General features: G+C 44.2%; 1 protein-coding gene across 8 annotated transcripts in view; it reads left to right on the forward strand.

The window, feature by feature from the left end:
• ST6GAL1 (ST6 beta-galactoside alpha-2,6-sialyltransferase 1) overlaps nucleotides 1-13539 on the forward strand; it is a 146605-nt gene that overhangs the window by 52210 nt on the left and 80856 nt on the right. The window lies entirely within an intron of this gene.

Below are 13539 nucleotides of genomic sequence, written 5' to 3' on the forward strand. Positions count from 1 at the left end.
GGGGTGTCCTGCTGGCCAGGGTTTCTGCCCCATGGTGGCGCCTGAGGATGCAATATGAGCTGAGTCTGAGTGAATTTGGAGCTAGGACCTGGATATGTAGGCCATTCTGTGCCACTGGGCCTCCTGTGCATTTAATTCCGCCTTCTCCTACTGTTGCAAGTAGGCACTTAGACTTTAGACGTGGTCAGGATCAGGATGTCAGGATCAGTGATCACTATCTACAGGCTTTCTGCTAAGTGGTTTAGTTTAAAGTTTAGTTGCTCAGTCGTGTCCAACTCTTTGCGACCCCATGGACTGTAGCCTACCAGGCTCCTCTGTCCGTGGGATTTTCCAAGCAAGAGTAATGGAGCGGGTTGCCATTTCCTTTTCCAGAGGGTCTTCCTGACCCAGGAATCGAACCCAGGTCTCCACATTGTAGGCAGACGCTTTACCATCTGAGCCCACCAGGGAAGTATAAGGGGTTTATGGCGTACTCTAAAGATAGGTGCTGTCATCATTCTGACGTCACACATGCATGACTAAGGTTCAGAGAGGCTAAATACGTTGCCTAAGGTCATGCAGTGAGTAAATGATACAATTGGGTAGTGGACCCATGTTTGCCACACTTGATCCACTGGGCCACCAGCCTCTAGGTTGTGTGATCTTAGTCACCTGGGGCTCACTGATTCAGTCCGGTTGGGGTGGGGTCTGGGGAGCAATGTGTATAGCAGGTACTCCAGATGGTATTAAGATCTAGAAAGTTCAGGAAATACTGTATGGTACTTTCCTGCCTGTAAGGTGTGACTCATGGCTGGCCTGCAATAAATATTAGCTGTGACTGTTGTGACATGAATTAACTGAAAGGATATTTTATCATAGGGGCTTCCTGGGTGGCTCAGTGGTAAAGTCTGTCTGCCATGCAGGAGATGCAGGTTCGATCCCTGAGTTGGGAAGATCCCCTGGAGGAGGGCATGGCAACCCACTCCAGTGGGTTGCCTGGAGAATTCCATGGATAGAGGAGTCTGGCAGGCTGTTGTCCGTAGGGTCTCAAAGAGTCGGGTACGACTGAAGCAACTTAGCGTGCAGTGTATTTTATCATGCAAAGACTTTCATCTTTTAAAAATTCATTGGTCTTAGAACTAGAACTTAGAAGTCAAGAGAAGTAGATACTGGATTGTGAATCTACAATCTAAAACTGTATACTCAGAACTATCTGTACATGAAATGAGCTGCCTTCAGAGATCGCTGTTCCTCCGGTTCAAGAAATCGGCCATCCCACAAAGCCGGTGTGCTTTAAGGACCTCGGGCCAGGTTGGTGACTGCCCTCTGCACGCACATGCTGGGGAGGATTTGGGTGTGTGAAGGTTCCAACAGAGGTGAAAGTTGAGGAGCTATGCAAAGTCAGAACGGATTCCAACCCTGGGAGGGAAAGCAGGAAGGAGGAGTGGCAGAAGCCAAAGCGAGTAGATATTCTGGGGCCATTGCTTCCTGCAATGTGTCCTGGGCAACCTGCACTGTCTCTTCCATAGCTTCTGGGTTGCCAGAACCCCAGTCCTGCCATCAGGGCTCTGAGCACTTCATGTTTCACAGGGAATGCTGGTGGGCACATGTCTTTCTATCTCTCCCCAGGATTCCCAGGTCTTCCTGTCTTTGTTTTTAAGTTCTCTAGGCCTATCCTGTGAGCACAAACGTTACAGATCATACTCAGGAAATCTTGTCTCATCAGAGCCTGAAGGAAGGCTCGACCCCCTACCCTGGCCATTGACCTTTTGTTTCCAACCCCAACCTTGATGATAAAACTCAGCATAGGGATTCCTCTGGTAGTCCAGTGGCTAAGACTTCACCTTCCAATGCAGGAGGGTGCAGGTTCAATTCCTGATCAGGGAGCTAAGATCCCACATGCCTCGTGGCCAAGAAACCAAAACATAAAGCAGGAGCAATTAAAACACAAAGAAACTCAGCATAAGCTTTCTCACAGACTAAGAGCAGTCATTAAGACCCTGCTAGAAGGAAACCAGTTGAATGATTGCCTACACTAGATTCTAAGATCCATGACGTTATTAATAGCTGCCACCTTGAACACTGTTTGTGTGCTGGGTGTTTCTTTTGTCATTTAATTCTCCCCACAACACGATGATAGAGGTAGCACTACCCATGTTGTACCAATGAATAAACTGAGGCCCAAAAATTCAGCTAAATTGCCCTAGGTGACAGAGCTAGTAAGCAATGGACTTGAACTTCAAACCTATCTCTCTGTGAATCACAAGTTAGAACTCATTATGCATATATAATTTTGCCTTACTGGAGTAATAGGAAGTTTTGCTTCTCTTGATGAGGAAGCTTAGGGATTGGTTACCCTGACAACTGATAGAAAGCAAAGCTGTGTAAAGAGTGTATCACAGGGATGGCAGATCCTTATACTCACATTTGAACTCCTCTCTAACCTTTATTAATATGGACAGCCATGACCTTCCCAAAGACATCTTTTGATGACTTTGGCAGACAGAGATTTCTGGTTGCTAGTGACTCTCAGTGAGGCACTATTAATGCTAAGGATGGTGGCTGACTATGTTGGGGACTGTTGGGCTCTGAGGCAACTATGTTGAGGGCCAGGAATTTGTTCATGAGGAATGAAAACAGGTGGGGAAGATTCAGTGAGAGGAAGGGAGTGTGAGATGTGCATCATTTCATCAACCTTGAAATAAAAGGGCACCTGTGTGTATTAACTTTGAAAAGGAGACCATCTGGCCCCATCTTGGTTGGCCAACACAAAGAGATTGTCTTCTGATACATAGATCTGTTCTGTTAGAGGAACAAAAATCATCCAAGAGAGGTAAAGAAGTTTGAGGGCTTTCTCCAACTCAAACTTTATTTTCTGTAACTGTGAACAGATCTTGTTTTTGGTTTAACATTATTTGAGTACTCAAGATGGCGGGTCATCACCATCCTCTCCTTTCTGATTGCCTGTCTGCCATCTTTTCTTCCAGAAGCTCCTTTGGGCTCCAATTTGAGCTGGGTGCTCTTACATACCACCATTTCTCCTTTTCAGGGGAAAGGAGAGAAGCAGGGAAAGAAAGGGAAAAAGTGGGTAGCAGCACCTTTCTTCATTTCTAACTCTAGCCACAGTATCTTTCTTGGGACTCTTTGTGTAAATATGGCCAATATTATACATTTTACTCTGTTGTCAATTTCATTACGTTTGTTCAGCTATTTTGTTTTCTGCCTTAGGTGCTAAGTTTGTCTCTCAGAACTCTTTGAGGGCAGGAAATGTAGTTTATGTGGAGGTGGTGATGACTGTATTTTAATTTCGGTGTCTAGCAGGTAGCCAATAAAAACTTTTTACAGTTTGTTTCACTGATGTTTATTGGATGCTTTCCTTGGTGTGGGCACTGGACACAGAGGCACTAGAGTTACGGAGCTAATTATTACTTGATTGAGATGCTTAATTTTAAGGGAAGACAGACATGTAAGCAAATTAAAATTTTAATTTTATTTGAGCTATAATTGAGGTTTGAGTAAATTTATTGGGCGCTCAGATGAGAAATGATGAGACAAGAGAGATGGAGACAGATGTAAGAAATGTTTTGAGAGCAGTAATAATAGAACTTTGTTTCCTGTTGCGTTTGATTCAATACCTTTATGGGCTTGTGTTAGGGGCAGTGGGGTACCAGGATGAATATGCAATCTAGGAGCACCCTGAGTGAAGGGAGGGTTGAATATGGGATAAGAAAGAAGGAAAATTGTTTAACATGATATTAAGTGATGGAGAGACTGAGGGAGAGGATTATAATTCCGAACACATTCTGAATGCTTATTACCATGTGCGAGGTAATTAACATGAACTGCCTCCTTTCCCCTTCATTATATCTTATGAGGTAGGTACTGTTTTCTCCATCTTTACAGATGAGGACACATCTTGAGAGTAGTCAAGTAGCCTCTTAAGATCACATAGTTGAGAAGTGGTAAAGTCAGGTTTAAACCCAGGAACTCTTGTTCCAGAGTAAACACCCATGTGATTGGGTAGAGAAAAACTCCACCAGCTGATGAGGTATCTCCAGAGGGCCCTCAGTGCTGATACATGCTGTGTGCTCTGCCTTGTTGCTGAGTGGTGTCTGACTCTTTGCGATCCCATAGACTGTAACCCACCAGGCTCCTCTGTCCATGGGGATTCTCCAGGCAAGAATACTGGAGTGCTGATAACCCCCACATTAATACCTGTGGCCCGGACCTTCCTACCACCCTCTGTAATCTTCTATCAGACTTCCTGGTCGCACTCCACTTGAGAATCTGATCTCAAACTCAGGATACCCAGAGCTGAACTGATGTGCTCTTGCCTAAGCTTCTCTTCCCTCATCTTCTTCTGTTCTGTTGAAAGCAGCACCATTCCCAGATACTAAGTAATTCACTCATTACACTTATGGTTTTCTGTGTCTCACTCTGCTAGAATGTAAAGCTCTAAGGGCAGTGATCTTCATCTGGTTAAGCATCTTAAGCCTTCAGAATTATGCTGAGCACATAGTTAGTGGTTAATACATTTAAAAATGAGTAAATGAAGGTGTAAATTTCCGGTACAGGTGTCTGGTTTAAATTTTGTTTTTAAATGTGGTCTGGAGTCTAGTGGAGAGGTCCATGGGTGTGTGTAAGGGGGTACAGAGTGAGGGGAGCCCATGAGGTTGAGGCTGGACTCCTGGGATTGTGGACACTAAAGGGCCAGCAGGAATCTAGTCACCAGAGGAGGTTGGCATGGGGAGGGAGGAGGGAAGCTGGGAGGATGCCTGTTAGAGGGAGGGAGTTTGAAGAAAAGGAACCAGAGAGGCCTCACTGAGGAGGGTGCTGAGGAGATTTTGCAATTAGAGACACAATTTCAGTGGAATGATGTGGGCTGACTCCAGTTATTTGGGGAACAAGTGGAAAGTGGAGAAGTGTAAGCATCTCAAGAGGCCCTGCTGTGAGGAAGGAGAGGTTAGGTTGTTCTTTGAGGAAGTGATTTGTTTGAGGATTAAAAAAAATTGTTTATTTTTTAATTGAAGGCTAATTGCTTTACAGAATTTTGTTTTCTGTTAAACATCAACAGGAATCAGCCGTAGGTACACATATGTCCCCTCTGAGGGTTTTTTTTTTTTTTTTTAAATCTGTTAAAAAAAGAAACCCCAACCTTTTGGGTATGGGTGGGTGAAGAGGAGTGAGGAAGTGACACAAGAGGGGGTTGGGAGGTGACAAGTAAGCTAATAACATCCAGATTGGCAAAGGAGACATTGAGCAAATTCTGTCTGGTCCTTGCCAAAGAATTGCTGCTGAGTCCAAGCCTGTAGCTCAATGCCTGGCACATAGTGGGTCCATAGTATTTATTGAGTACAATGTAAAATACTATAGAATTGAGTGACAGGTCACTATCAACTACAATACAGTAACATGTCTGATGTAGGGAGTTTGCTTTTCAAACCACTGACTGTAGGCGAGTGGCATTTATCTCCCCTTAGCAGCATATTCGTGAGTGTTTTGAGCAATTGAATGTGGTTATAATTTGGTTTCCTCTTTTCTGCACCATGGTTATGCTTTTAGAAGATAAATTTGCAGCTGACCCACTTGGGTGACTAGAATGACTTGTTACCCAAGAGTTCTGTGTGCATATAATGGTGACTTAGTCAGTCTGGGCTGCTTATGAGCAACAGACATTTATTTCTCACTGTTTAGGAGGCTGGAAAGTCTTAGGTCAAGGAGCCAGTGTACTGGCATTCTGGTGACGGCCCACTTCCTGGTTCATACCTGGCACCTTTTGCTGTGTCCTCACACAGTGGAAGCAGTGATGGGGCTTTCTTTCTTTTTTTTTTTTAATAAGAGTGCTTTTTTTAATAAGAGGACTCCATCCTCATGACCTAATCATGTCCCAAAGGTTCCACCTCATACCTTCATGTCTGGGGATTAGGATATCAATACTTGAATTTTCAGGGGACACAAACAGTCAGCCCATAGCAAGTGGTAAGTCCAAGGAAACAAAAGTGTTGGCCAAGGGTGGCAGAAAGACCATTTGACTCTCAATTATAGCCTGGCACTGAACCAGTTCCATTTCATACCAAGTGGTACCACCTCTGGGAGTTGGATTTAGATGATCTAAGTTTGTTTTCTTTGGATTTTATAAATAGAATAGTGTCAGGAAAGGGAAGAAATAAAAGGAACTATGATTTATAAAATGTATTAAGAACTACAGTCTATCTGTTTCCTTCTTTAAAAAATGACATGCAAAGAATGCAGGTTTAATTCCCTGATGGTGGCAAATGACAAAGTTTACAGATGTCCAGGGAGAAGGCAGAAGATTAGACTCCTATTTTAATCCCACCTTTTCTGGGAAGACATTGGCAGACTGCATAGGAAAGAATGAAAGAAAAAAACCCTTACTATTTATGAAATATCCTGTGTGCCTGAAATAATGCAAATGCACATGATACTCATCCACACTAGGGAAAGGGCAGTTTATCAGTGTTCAGTGTAACCTACCCAAGGCCACACAGCCAACAAAGGGGAGAGGGGATTGACCCCCATGGCTAAAGAAGGACGCATCTAAGAAATGTAGCTACTTGAAGTCAGCCAGATTCCTTAGCACCTAGCACAGTGCCTTTTAATCAGGAAAATCTTGAGAAATATTTATCAAAGGAATAGTGTGTTAATTGAATGAATTACCAGAGCCCTGGGAAAACTTGCAAATAGGTTTGCTGAAGTGGTGTTGGAGGTCTTTACACTTTCTAGAGAGTGAGAGAAACCCAGGGAGAGAAACACATTTAAATTTTCGAAAGGAGTAATTACAAACCATCAGCATCAGGTCATCACTAAGATGACTTATGTAAATTGCCTGCACATGGTAGCTCTCAGTAAGTAATAACTAATGCATAAGGTAATTATTAAATCAATACATCCCCATTGCTTCTCCTCACTCTGGGACACAAGATATAGGGTTCCATGACCTGACACTTTTGGGGTTCGTATTGGAAAACACTATAGCTTTTCTCTATCCCTGATGTCTCATTATATAATATATCTTTCCCTGTTGGCAGTCCTAGCCTCTTGCCCCTCGGTTTAGCAACTCTTTGTGGTTTCTGCACAAGGGATCTTGTATGCTGTCTCAGCTCCTATATTTTAAAGACCATCCCAAGTATTCCCTCAATGGCCAGACATTTTTGTGTGATACCAAAGCATAGAGACACTTTATGTTGATTATGATAATAGTGAATTTAAAACTCTTCTGTCAGTCAATGAACATATTTGTATCCTTAATAACTGAGGCCTCAGTTGGTAAAGAATCTGCCTGCTGTTTGGGAGACCTGGGTTCGATCCCTGGGTCACGAAGATCCCCTGGAGAAGGGAGTGGCAACCCATTCCAGTATTCTTGCCTGGAGAAGTCCATGGACAGAGGAGCCTGGCAGGCTACAGTCTGGGATCACAAAGAGTCGGACACAACTGAGTACCTAACACTTTCACTTTCAAATAAGTTGGAAAATGGGGACTGGATGGTGGTTGGTTCACTACTTCAATGTAGTGCTTTTATAACTATCACTAAAGGATACTAATTTGTGTCTTTTGGGAAGATAGCACTTATTTAACCCATGATTTCGAGCAGTATATATGTTGCAGGAAGGGGGACCCCTTCCAGGGCCCGAAACTGGGCTCTTGTCTAACACTCGGAAATGAATTGTCCGAGGAAACACATGTGCTGACAAAGCAAGAGATTTTACTGGGAAGGGCACCCGGGTGGAGAGCAGTAGGGCAAGGGAACCCGGGAGAACTGCTCTGCAGTTTTATGGTGATGGGATTAGTTTCCGGGTGGTCTTTGGCCAATCATTCTGATTCAGTCTTTCCTGGTGGTGCACGCATCGCTCAGCCAAGATGAATGCTAGCAAGAGGGATTCTGGGAAGTGGACGGACACGCGGGTGTCTCCTTTTGACCTTTCCCAAACTCTTCCTGTTAGTGGTGGCTTATTAGTTCTGTATTCCTCATCAGGATCTCCTGTCATAAAGCAACTCATGCAAATGGTTACTATGGTGCCTGGCCAGGGTGGATGGTTTTAATCAGCGTGCTTCCCCTAACATATAGACAGGGCTTGCTGATCCCATTTATGGATTATTTAAAGATAGGAAGGGTAGTGAATGTTGTGTGTGCCAGGGTCAAAGTTCTCTGTAAGCTTCACAGGCTAGAAGAGGAACAGAGTGTAGAAAGATAAAGTGTAGCACCAGGATAAATAGAGGATAAAAGGTGAGCTCCAAATACCAATGGCACACTCAGACAGCCCAGCCGGGAGGTGTAGTTAGGGAGAAAGGCTTATAAGAAAGGCTAGTAAACTTGAGTTCAGTTAACGCTTGACTAACTGAGGATCATTAGCATGAGGCTGCTAAAAACTAACCAGAAACTCTCCATATTTGCATGGTAGGAGTGTAGTTGGTCTCCTGTTCCCTACTAGTCAGGTCACACCTGGACCCTGTGGAGTTCAGAAAATGTGTTATTTAAGGAATGGCTCAAACAATGAGAATGTTTAGCTTGAAAAAGAGAAGGTTTGAGGTGGGATGTGTCTAATAGTTTTGGGCTTCCCAGGTGGTACTTCCCAGTGGTAAAGAAGATACCTGCAAACACAGGAGACATAAGAGACATGGGTTTGATTCCTGGGTTGGAAAGATCCCCTGGAGGAGAGCATGGCAACCCACTCCAGTATTCTTGCCTGGAGAATCCCATGGACAGAGGAGCCGGGTGGGCCACAGTCCATGGGGTTGCAAAGAGTAAGACATGACTGAAACGACTTAGCATGCACATAATAGTTTTAAAGGATTGTTTCATGGAAAAAAGAATAGATGTTTGTTTTCTTCTAGAGGGTGATCTTAGAACCAGCAGGTACAAGCTAAAGGGTTTGGGAGGAGATGAGTCCAATGTTTTGGGTTGACCTAAAAGTTCATTTGGGTTTTTCTATAACATCTTGCAGAAAAACCGGAATGAACTTTTTGGCCTACCCAATAAATAAAAGGCTTTTCAGAACTAATATTTAGCTGTCTGCAGATGGGCTGCCTTGGAAGGAGAGTTATCATTATTACAGGTGTGAAAGCAGATGCTGGCAGGGTGGCCATTTTTTTGTTGCTGTTGAATGGGGAATTCATTCATCAGGTGGTTAGGTTGACCACCTGACTGTGCCCTGAGGTCATTTCTAACTGTGATGGGGCTGCCAGGCCTCAGAGAGCACCCAGGCCCCCCACTTCACGTACAAGGGGACCCAATAACCAGATACCCGATGGAGAGGCTGATGTGGAAGGCTTGGGCTTTGGATAAAGAGCTGATGATGGAAATCTTCCTCTGTTTGACTTTTTCTGCAATTAATGAATGATTTGAAGTCTAAAGCTCCCACAGGTAGCATTTGTTATTTAAAAAACAGAGGTATAACAATAGGGCACTGGGATTTGAGTCTCCCATAGGATTCCATAGGACCTCAGGGACCTTCAGGACCTCCTCATGTTCTTCCAGCCCTGTTCAGCTGCCCACATCCTACACAGCCTCCTAGGTCTAGGACCTGGTCCAGGTCAAATCTATTTCTTCACTGGAAGCCTCCCTTACCCACCCTTATCTGCAGGGCTGGTCTTAGCTCTGGGTATGGTAGACATGGGCTTTGGAGAGTTAGTTCATTGGGTTTGAATCCTGGCACTGTCCTAACTGCATGACCTTGAACAAGGGACTTCGCTCTCCATGTAAAGCATACTCGTCTTTATCTATAAAATGTAGGTGAGTTGTATCTACCTTGCAATGTTATTAAGATAACTGGAGAGAGATAAAATGTTTATTAGCACAGTGCCTGGCCCATGTTTCATGTTCAGCCAATAGGATTCATCTTTTTTTTTTTTTTTTAATTTTTTTATTAGTTGGAGGCTAATTACTTCACAACATTTCAGTGGGTTTTGTCATACATTGATATGAATCAGCCATAGATTTACACGTATTCCCCATCCCGATCATGATGCTAACTGATAGGCATTAGCCTTGACATCTGTATTCAACCTATCCCCAGGATGGTTACCTGCCAAGAAGAATTCCCTGGCTGGAAACTGCTGCCGCTGGGGTGAGGTTTTTCCAGCATTACCCTTTCCGGTCCCTCTCTCATAGACCATTGCAGTCCTTTTCCACAGCTTGGTCTTTTTTGATTTCCTCTGAAAAATTTCAGTAAATAATGTAAACTAGATGCTGGTGTTATTCAGGTTCAGCTAACTCAGATACTAGTTTCGGTCAGTTCTCCATCATTGGTTGTCATGGTTGCCTGCCTCCTGCCTCCTCCACCCATTTCCAGATCACTTGCAAATAGCTACGCAGAGTTTCCAGTAAAGGCATCATCTTGCCAAATTCCTACCCTGTGTGCCTGCTGGTAACTAATGAACTGGTTCTTTTTCATTTTTATTTTTTATTGAAGTATGGGTTGATTTGCAATGTGGTATTAGTTTCAGATGTACAGCAAAGTAATACATATACATATGTCTACTCTTTTTAAGATTATTTTCCCATATAGGTCATTGCAGAGTATTGAGTAGAGTTCCCTGTGTTATACAGTATGTTCTTATTAGTTTTCTATTTTCTGTACAGTGGTGTGTATATGTCAATCCCAGTCTTTCCGTGTATCCCTCCCCTCCCCTTATACTCTGGTAACCATAAGCTTGTTTTCTAAATCTGTAACCCTATTTCTGTTTTGTGGATAAGTTCATTTGTACCCCTACTTTAGATTCCACATATAACGATATATGATGTTTGTCTTTCTCTGACTTACTTCACTCAGCTGACTGATTCTTATTTTTCCTTTCGTGGGGAGGACCTTTCCATTGAAGCTTTTAGTTTATACTATGGGGGAGGCAGGTAGGACTTAACCAGTTGCTTTCTTGTGGACTTTGCTGACTGGACTCTTCAGGGAGGCCAGGCGTTTCTTTTCTCTTGGGTGGAGTGTGATTCTCGTACAGGCATCTCATTCATGACTCTTTCCTTCAGGGCATGCAGAAGTCTTGGCTGAGGACCCAGTCCTAGATAGACCTAGCAGGCCTCAGAGAGACTGGAATGCTTTCTGCAGTCTGGAAGGTCACCCCCTCGTAGAGAGACAGACATAGACACTGTGAAAGGGTGCTCTGGGAGCACAGCTGAGGAGCTCCTAGCTCTGACTGGGGGGGCAGAGAGACTTGGGCTCCTATGCTGATTTACCTCCCAGTCAACACACTCTTAAGAACCAATCAGACCCACTGGTTCCCTCCACATGTTCAGTCAAAGGATGCCTGTGACCCCTCCCTGGATGGCCCCATGTAGACTGTTCACAGTTGTCCCAAGTGAAGACTCTCTCCTCCAGCCTCCCCAGGCTTCCCTGGTGAAGCCTGTGCTTTTGTGACCTGAGTTCATTGGAAACCTGGGTTAGTCGTCTGCTGGTCTCATGCCAAACTGGGAGTGGGAGGAGGTATGAGATGCTGTGGTGCCCTCTGTGATCATCCGTATTCATTTTGCTTTCTTTGTTCCTATAAATCCACTGCTGGGGGTGAGGAGGGCCTTGAGCACGTGGGCAGAGGCGGGGTCCACCGAGTTACAGAGCGAGTTACAGAGCTTGGCCTCTGCTCACCTTCCCATAGTAGCAGTCAGCATGGGCTTGTGTTCCCCAGCCACCTCCCTCCTTTCTGAGGACAGAGGGTCATCTACCTAAAATCTTTTGGGCTATCAATTTGAGAGGCTTCTCTGTACCATTGTGCCATTTCCTTCCTCTCCATCTGACCTCCCATTTGGCCAAATGGGGTCTGAGGACAGGAATTCAGTTCCTCAAACTGAGCCTTTCAGATACTCCTGTGGCCCCTGAGAGTGGTTTCGGTATTCAACCATAAATATCTTTTAAAAGTGTAAATTTAGTACATGACCACGACCAAAAATACCCACAACAAATATCTCAGGCCTACTGTTCTGGGAATACAAAAACAAATTAGATATGGTCTTTGCCCTCAAGGCATTCACAGCCCACTGTCCTATCCAGATCAGATGGGCACCATTACTGGTCAGCACTTAGGAGGAGAACTGTTTACTGACTCCTCCACCACCACCTGTGTCCTCAAATCCTTCTGGGGATGGTAGGGTTTGAGGAGATGGGCTCGTGTGACAGAAGGTGGCTCTTTTCCCCTGTACCCCTCCCATGATGCTTGGAGCTACCTATGGACTGGGATTCTGATTTGAGTGTCCTTGTCCCCACAGCACCCAGCCTAGAATGGGGGCTTCTTTTGTAGGCACTTGATAAACACTTGAGTGAAGAGTTGAAACATCAAGTTCATAAAGGAATCTCTTTCAAGGTCATGCTCCTTGTGGGGTCCCTGTGGTCACTGCTTGGCTGGCTCTTGCCTGAACACATCCTTTGTCCGTTCTCTTTCATGAATGGCCAGTCTGAGTCAGTTATTAAGTTGCCATAAATAACCCAGTGGACTTGAGATTTAAAGGAAAAAAAATGTCTTACAGGGCCTGTTTTATTTTTGGGGGGATTTTACGAGGTCACCAAGACTTTTGTCATTCCAAACAAAAAAAAGGTCATATCCTGTTCTGTTCTTTCAAGTATGTCAGATGGAACCAAGAGGTGCTGAAATAGCAAAAGGAATGCCAGGGGAATTGGAAGTAAAGCTCAACAGGCTCGCAGTCTTGCAGAAGTCACCCTGTGGAATCATGGAGTGGGGTTTTTGTCTGCTTTTCAGTTAGGCAACTCAACATTTTTTTTTTTTTAATTTTTAGATTTATTATTTTAAAAATGTTTTTTAAAAAATCAAGGGGCCTTGTTAAATAACTGTGCCTTAAAGACCTCATTTGTAGGCATGGGTAGCTGTGTGCTAGACTTGGGGAGTGAGATCTGAATCTTGGTTTTGTCCCTTTCTAGCTGGGTGGCCTTTGGAAAATCACTCAGTTACTCTGAACTTCAGCTTTCTCACCTGTAAAATAACCCACTGAATTGTTCAGAAGACTTAAAAACAGAGAGTGCCTAAGAACAGGGACTCAGGAAGTGAACCTTATAATAATGCTGATGCGTCTAGGTAGACATAGCGATGCTTCCTCATCAAAGATGGTCTCTGTGACCTGAACCACTCTGCAGGCTCCTTATCACCCATATATTCCTATGTGTTAAGATGTGATTATCTTTTTCTCCTAAATATCAACTCTAATACTAGAAGCTTGGTATAGCTTCCTCTCAGGCAAGGCAGCAAATGAGCACACAATGGCATGTCAGTTCTACTCGGCACATTTTTTAAAAGGGAGGCCTTGGGGAAGAAAGAGTAATGGAAATAGTGCACACAGTTCTGACAGCCAGTCAGCTTAATTTAAGGCTTGACCAAGTGCAGGTGGGGGACATGAACCAGGGGTTTCCCAGTCTCTGTAGGCTGAGCATATTATGCCGGATATGATCCCAATGTCAAAATAGTTGTCTTTTTCATGCTGCTGCTGCTGCTAAGTCGCTTCAGTCGTGTCTGACTCTGTGCGACCCCATAGACGGCAGCCCACCAGGCTCCCTGGTCCCTGGGACTCTCCAGGCAAGAACACTGGAGTGG

This window comes from Dama dama, chromosome 19, assembly GCF_033118175.1.
Source record: "Dama dama isolate Ldn47 chromosome 19, ASM3311817v1, whole genome shotgun sequence".
In the NCBI taxonomy this organism is placed as follows: domain Eukaryota; kingdom Metazoa; phylum Chordata; class Mammalia; order Artiodactyla; family Cervidae; genus Dama; species Dama dama.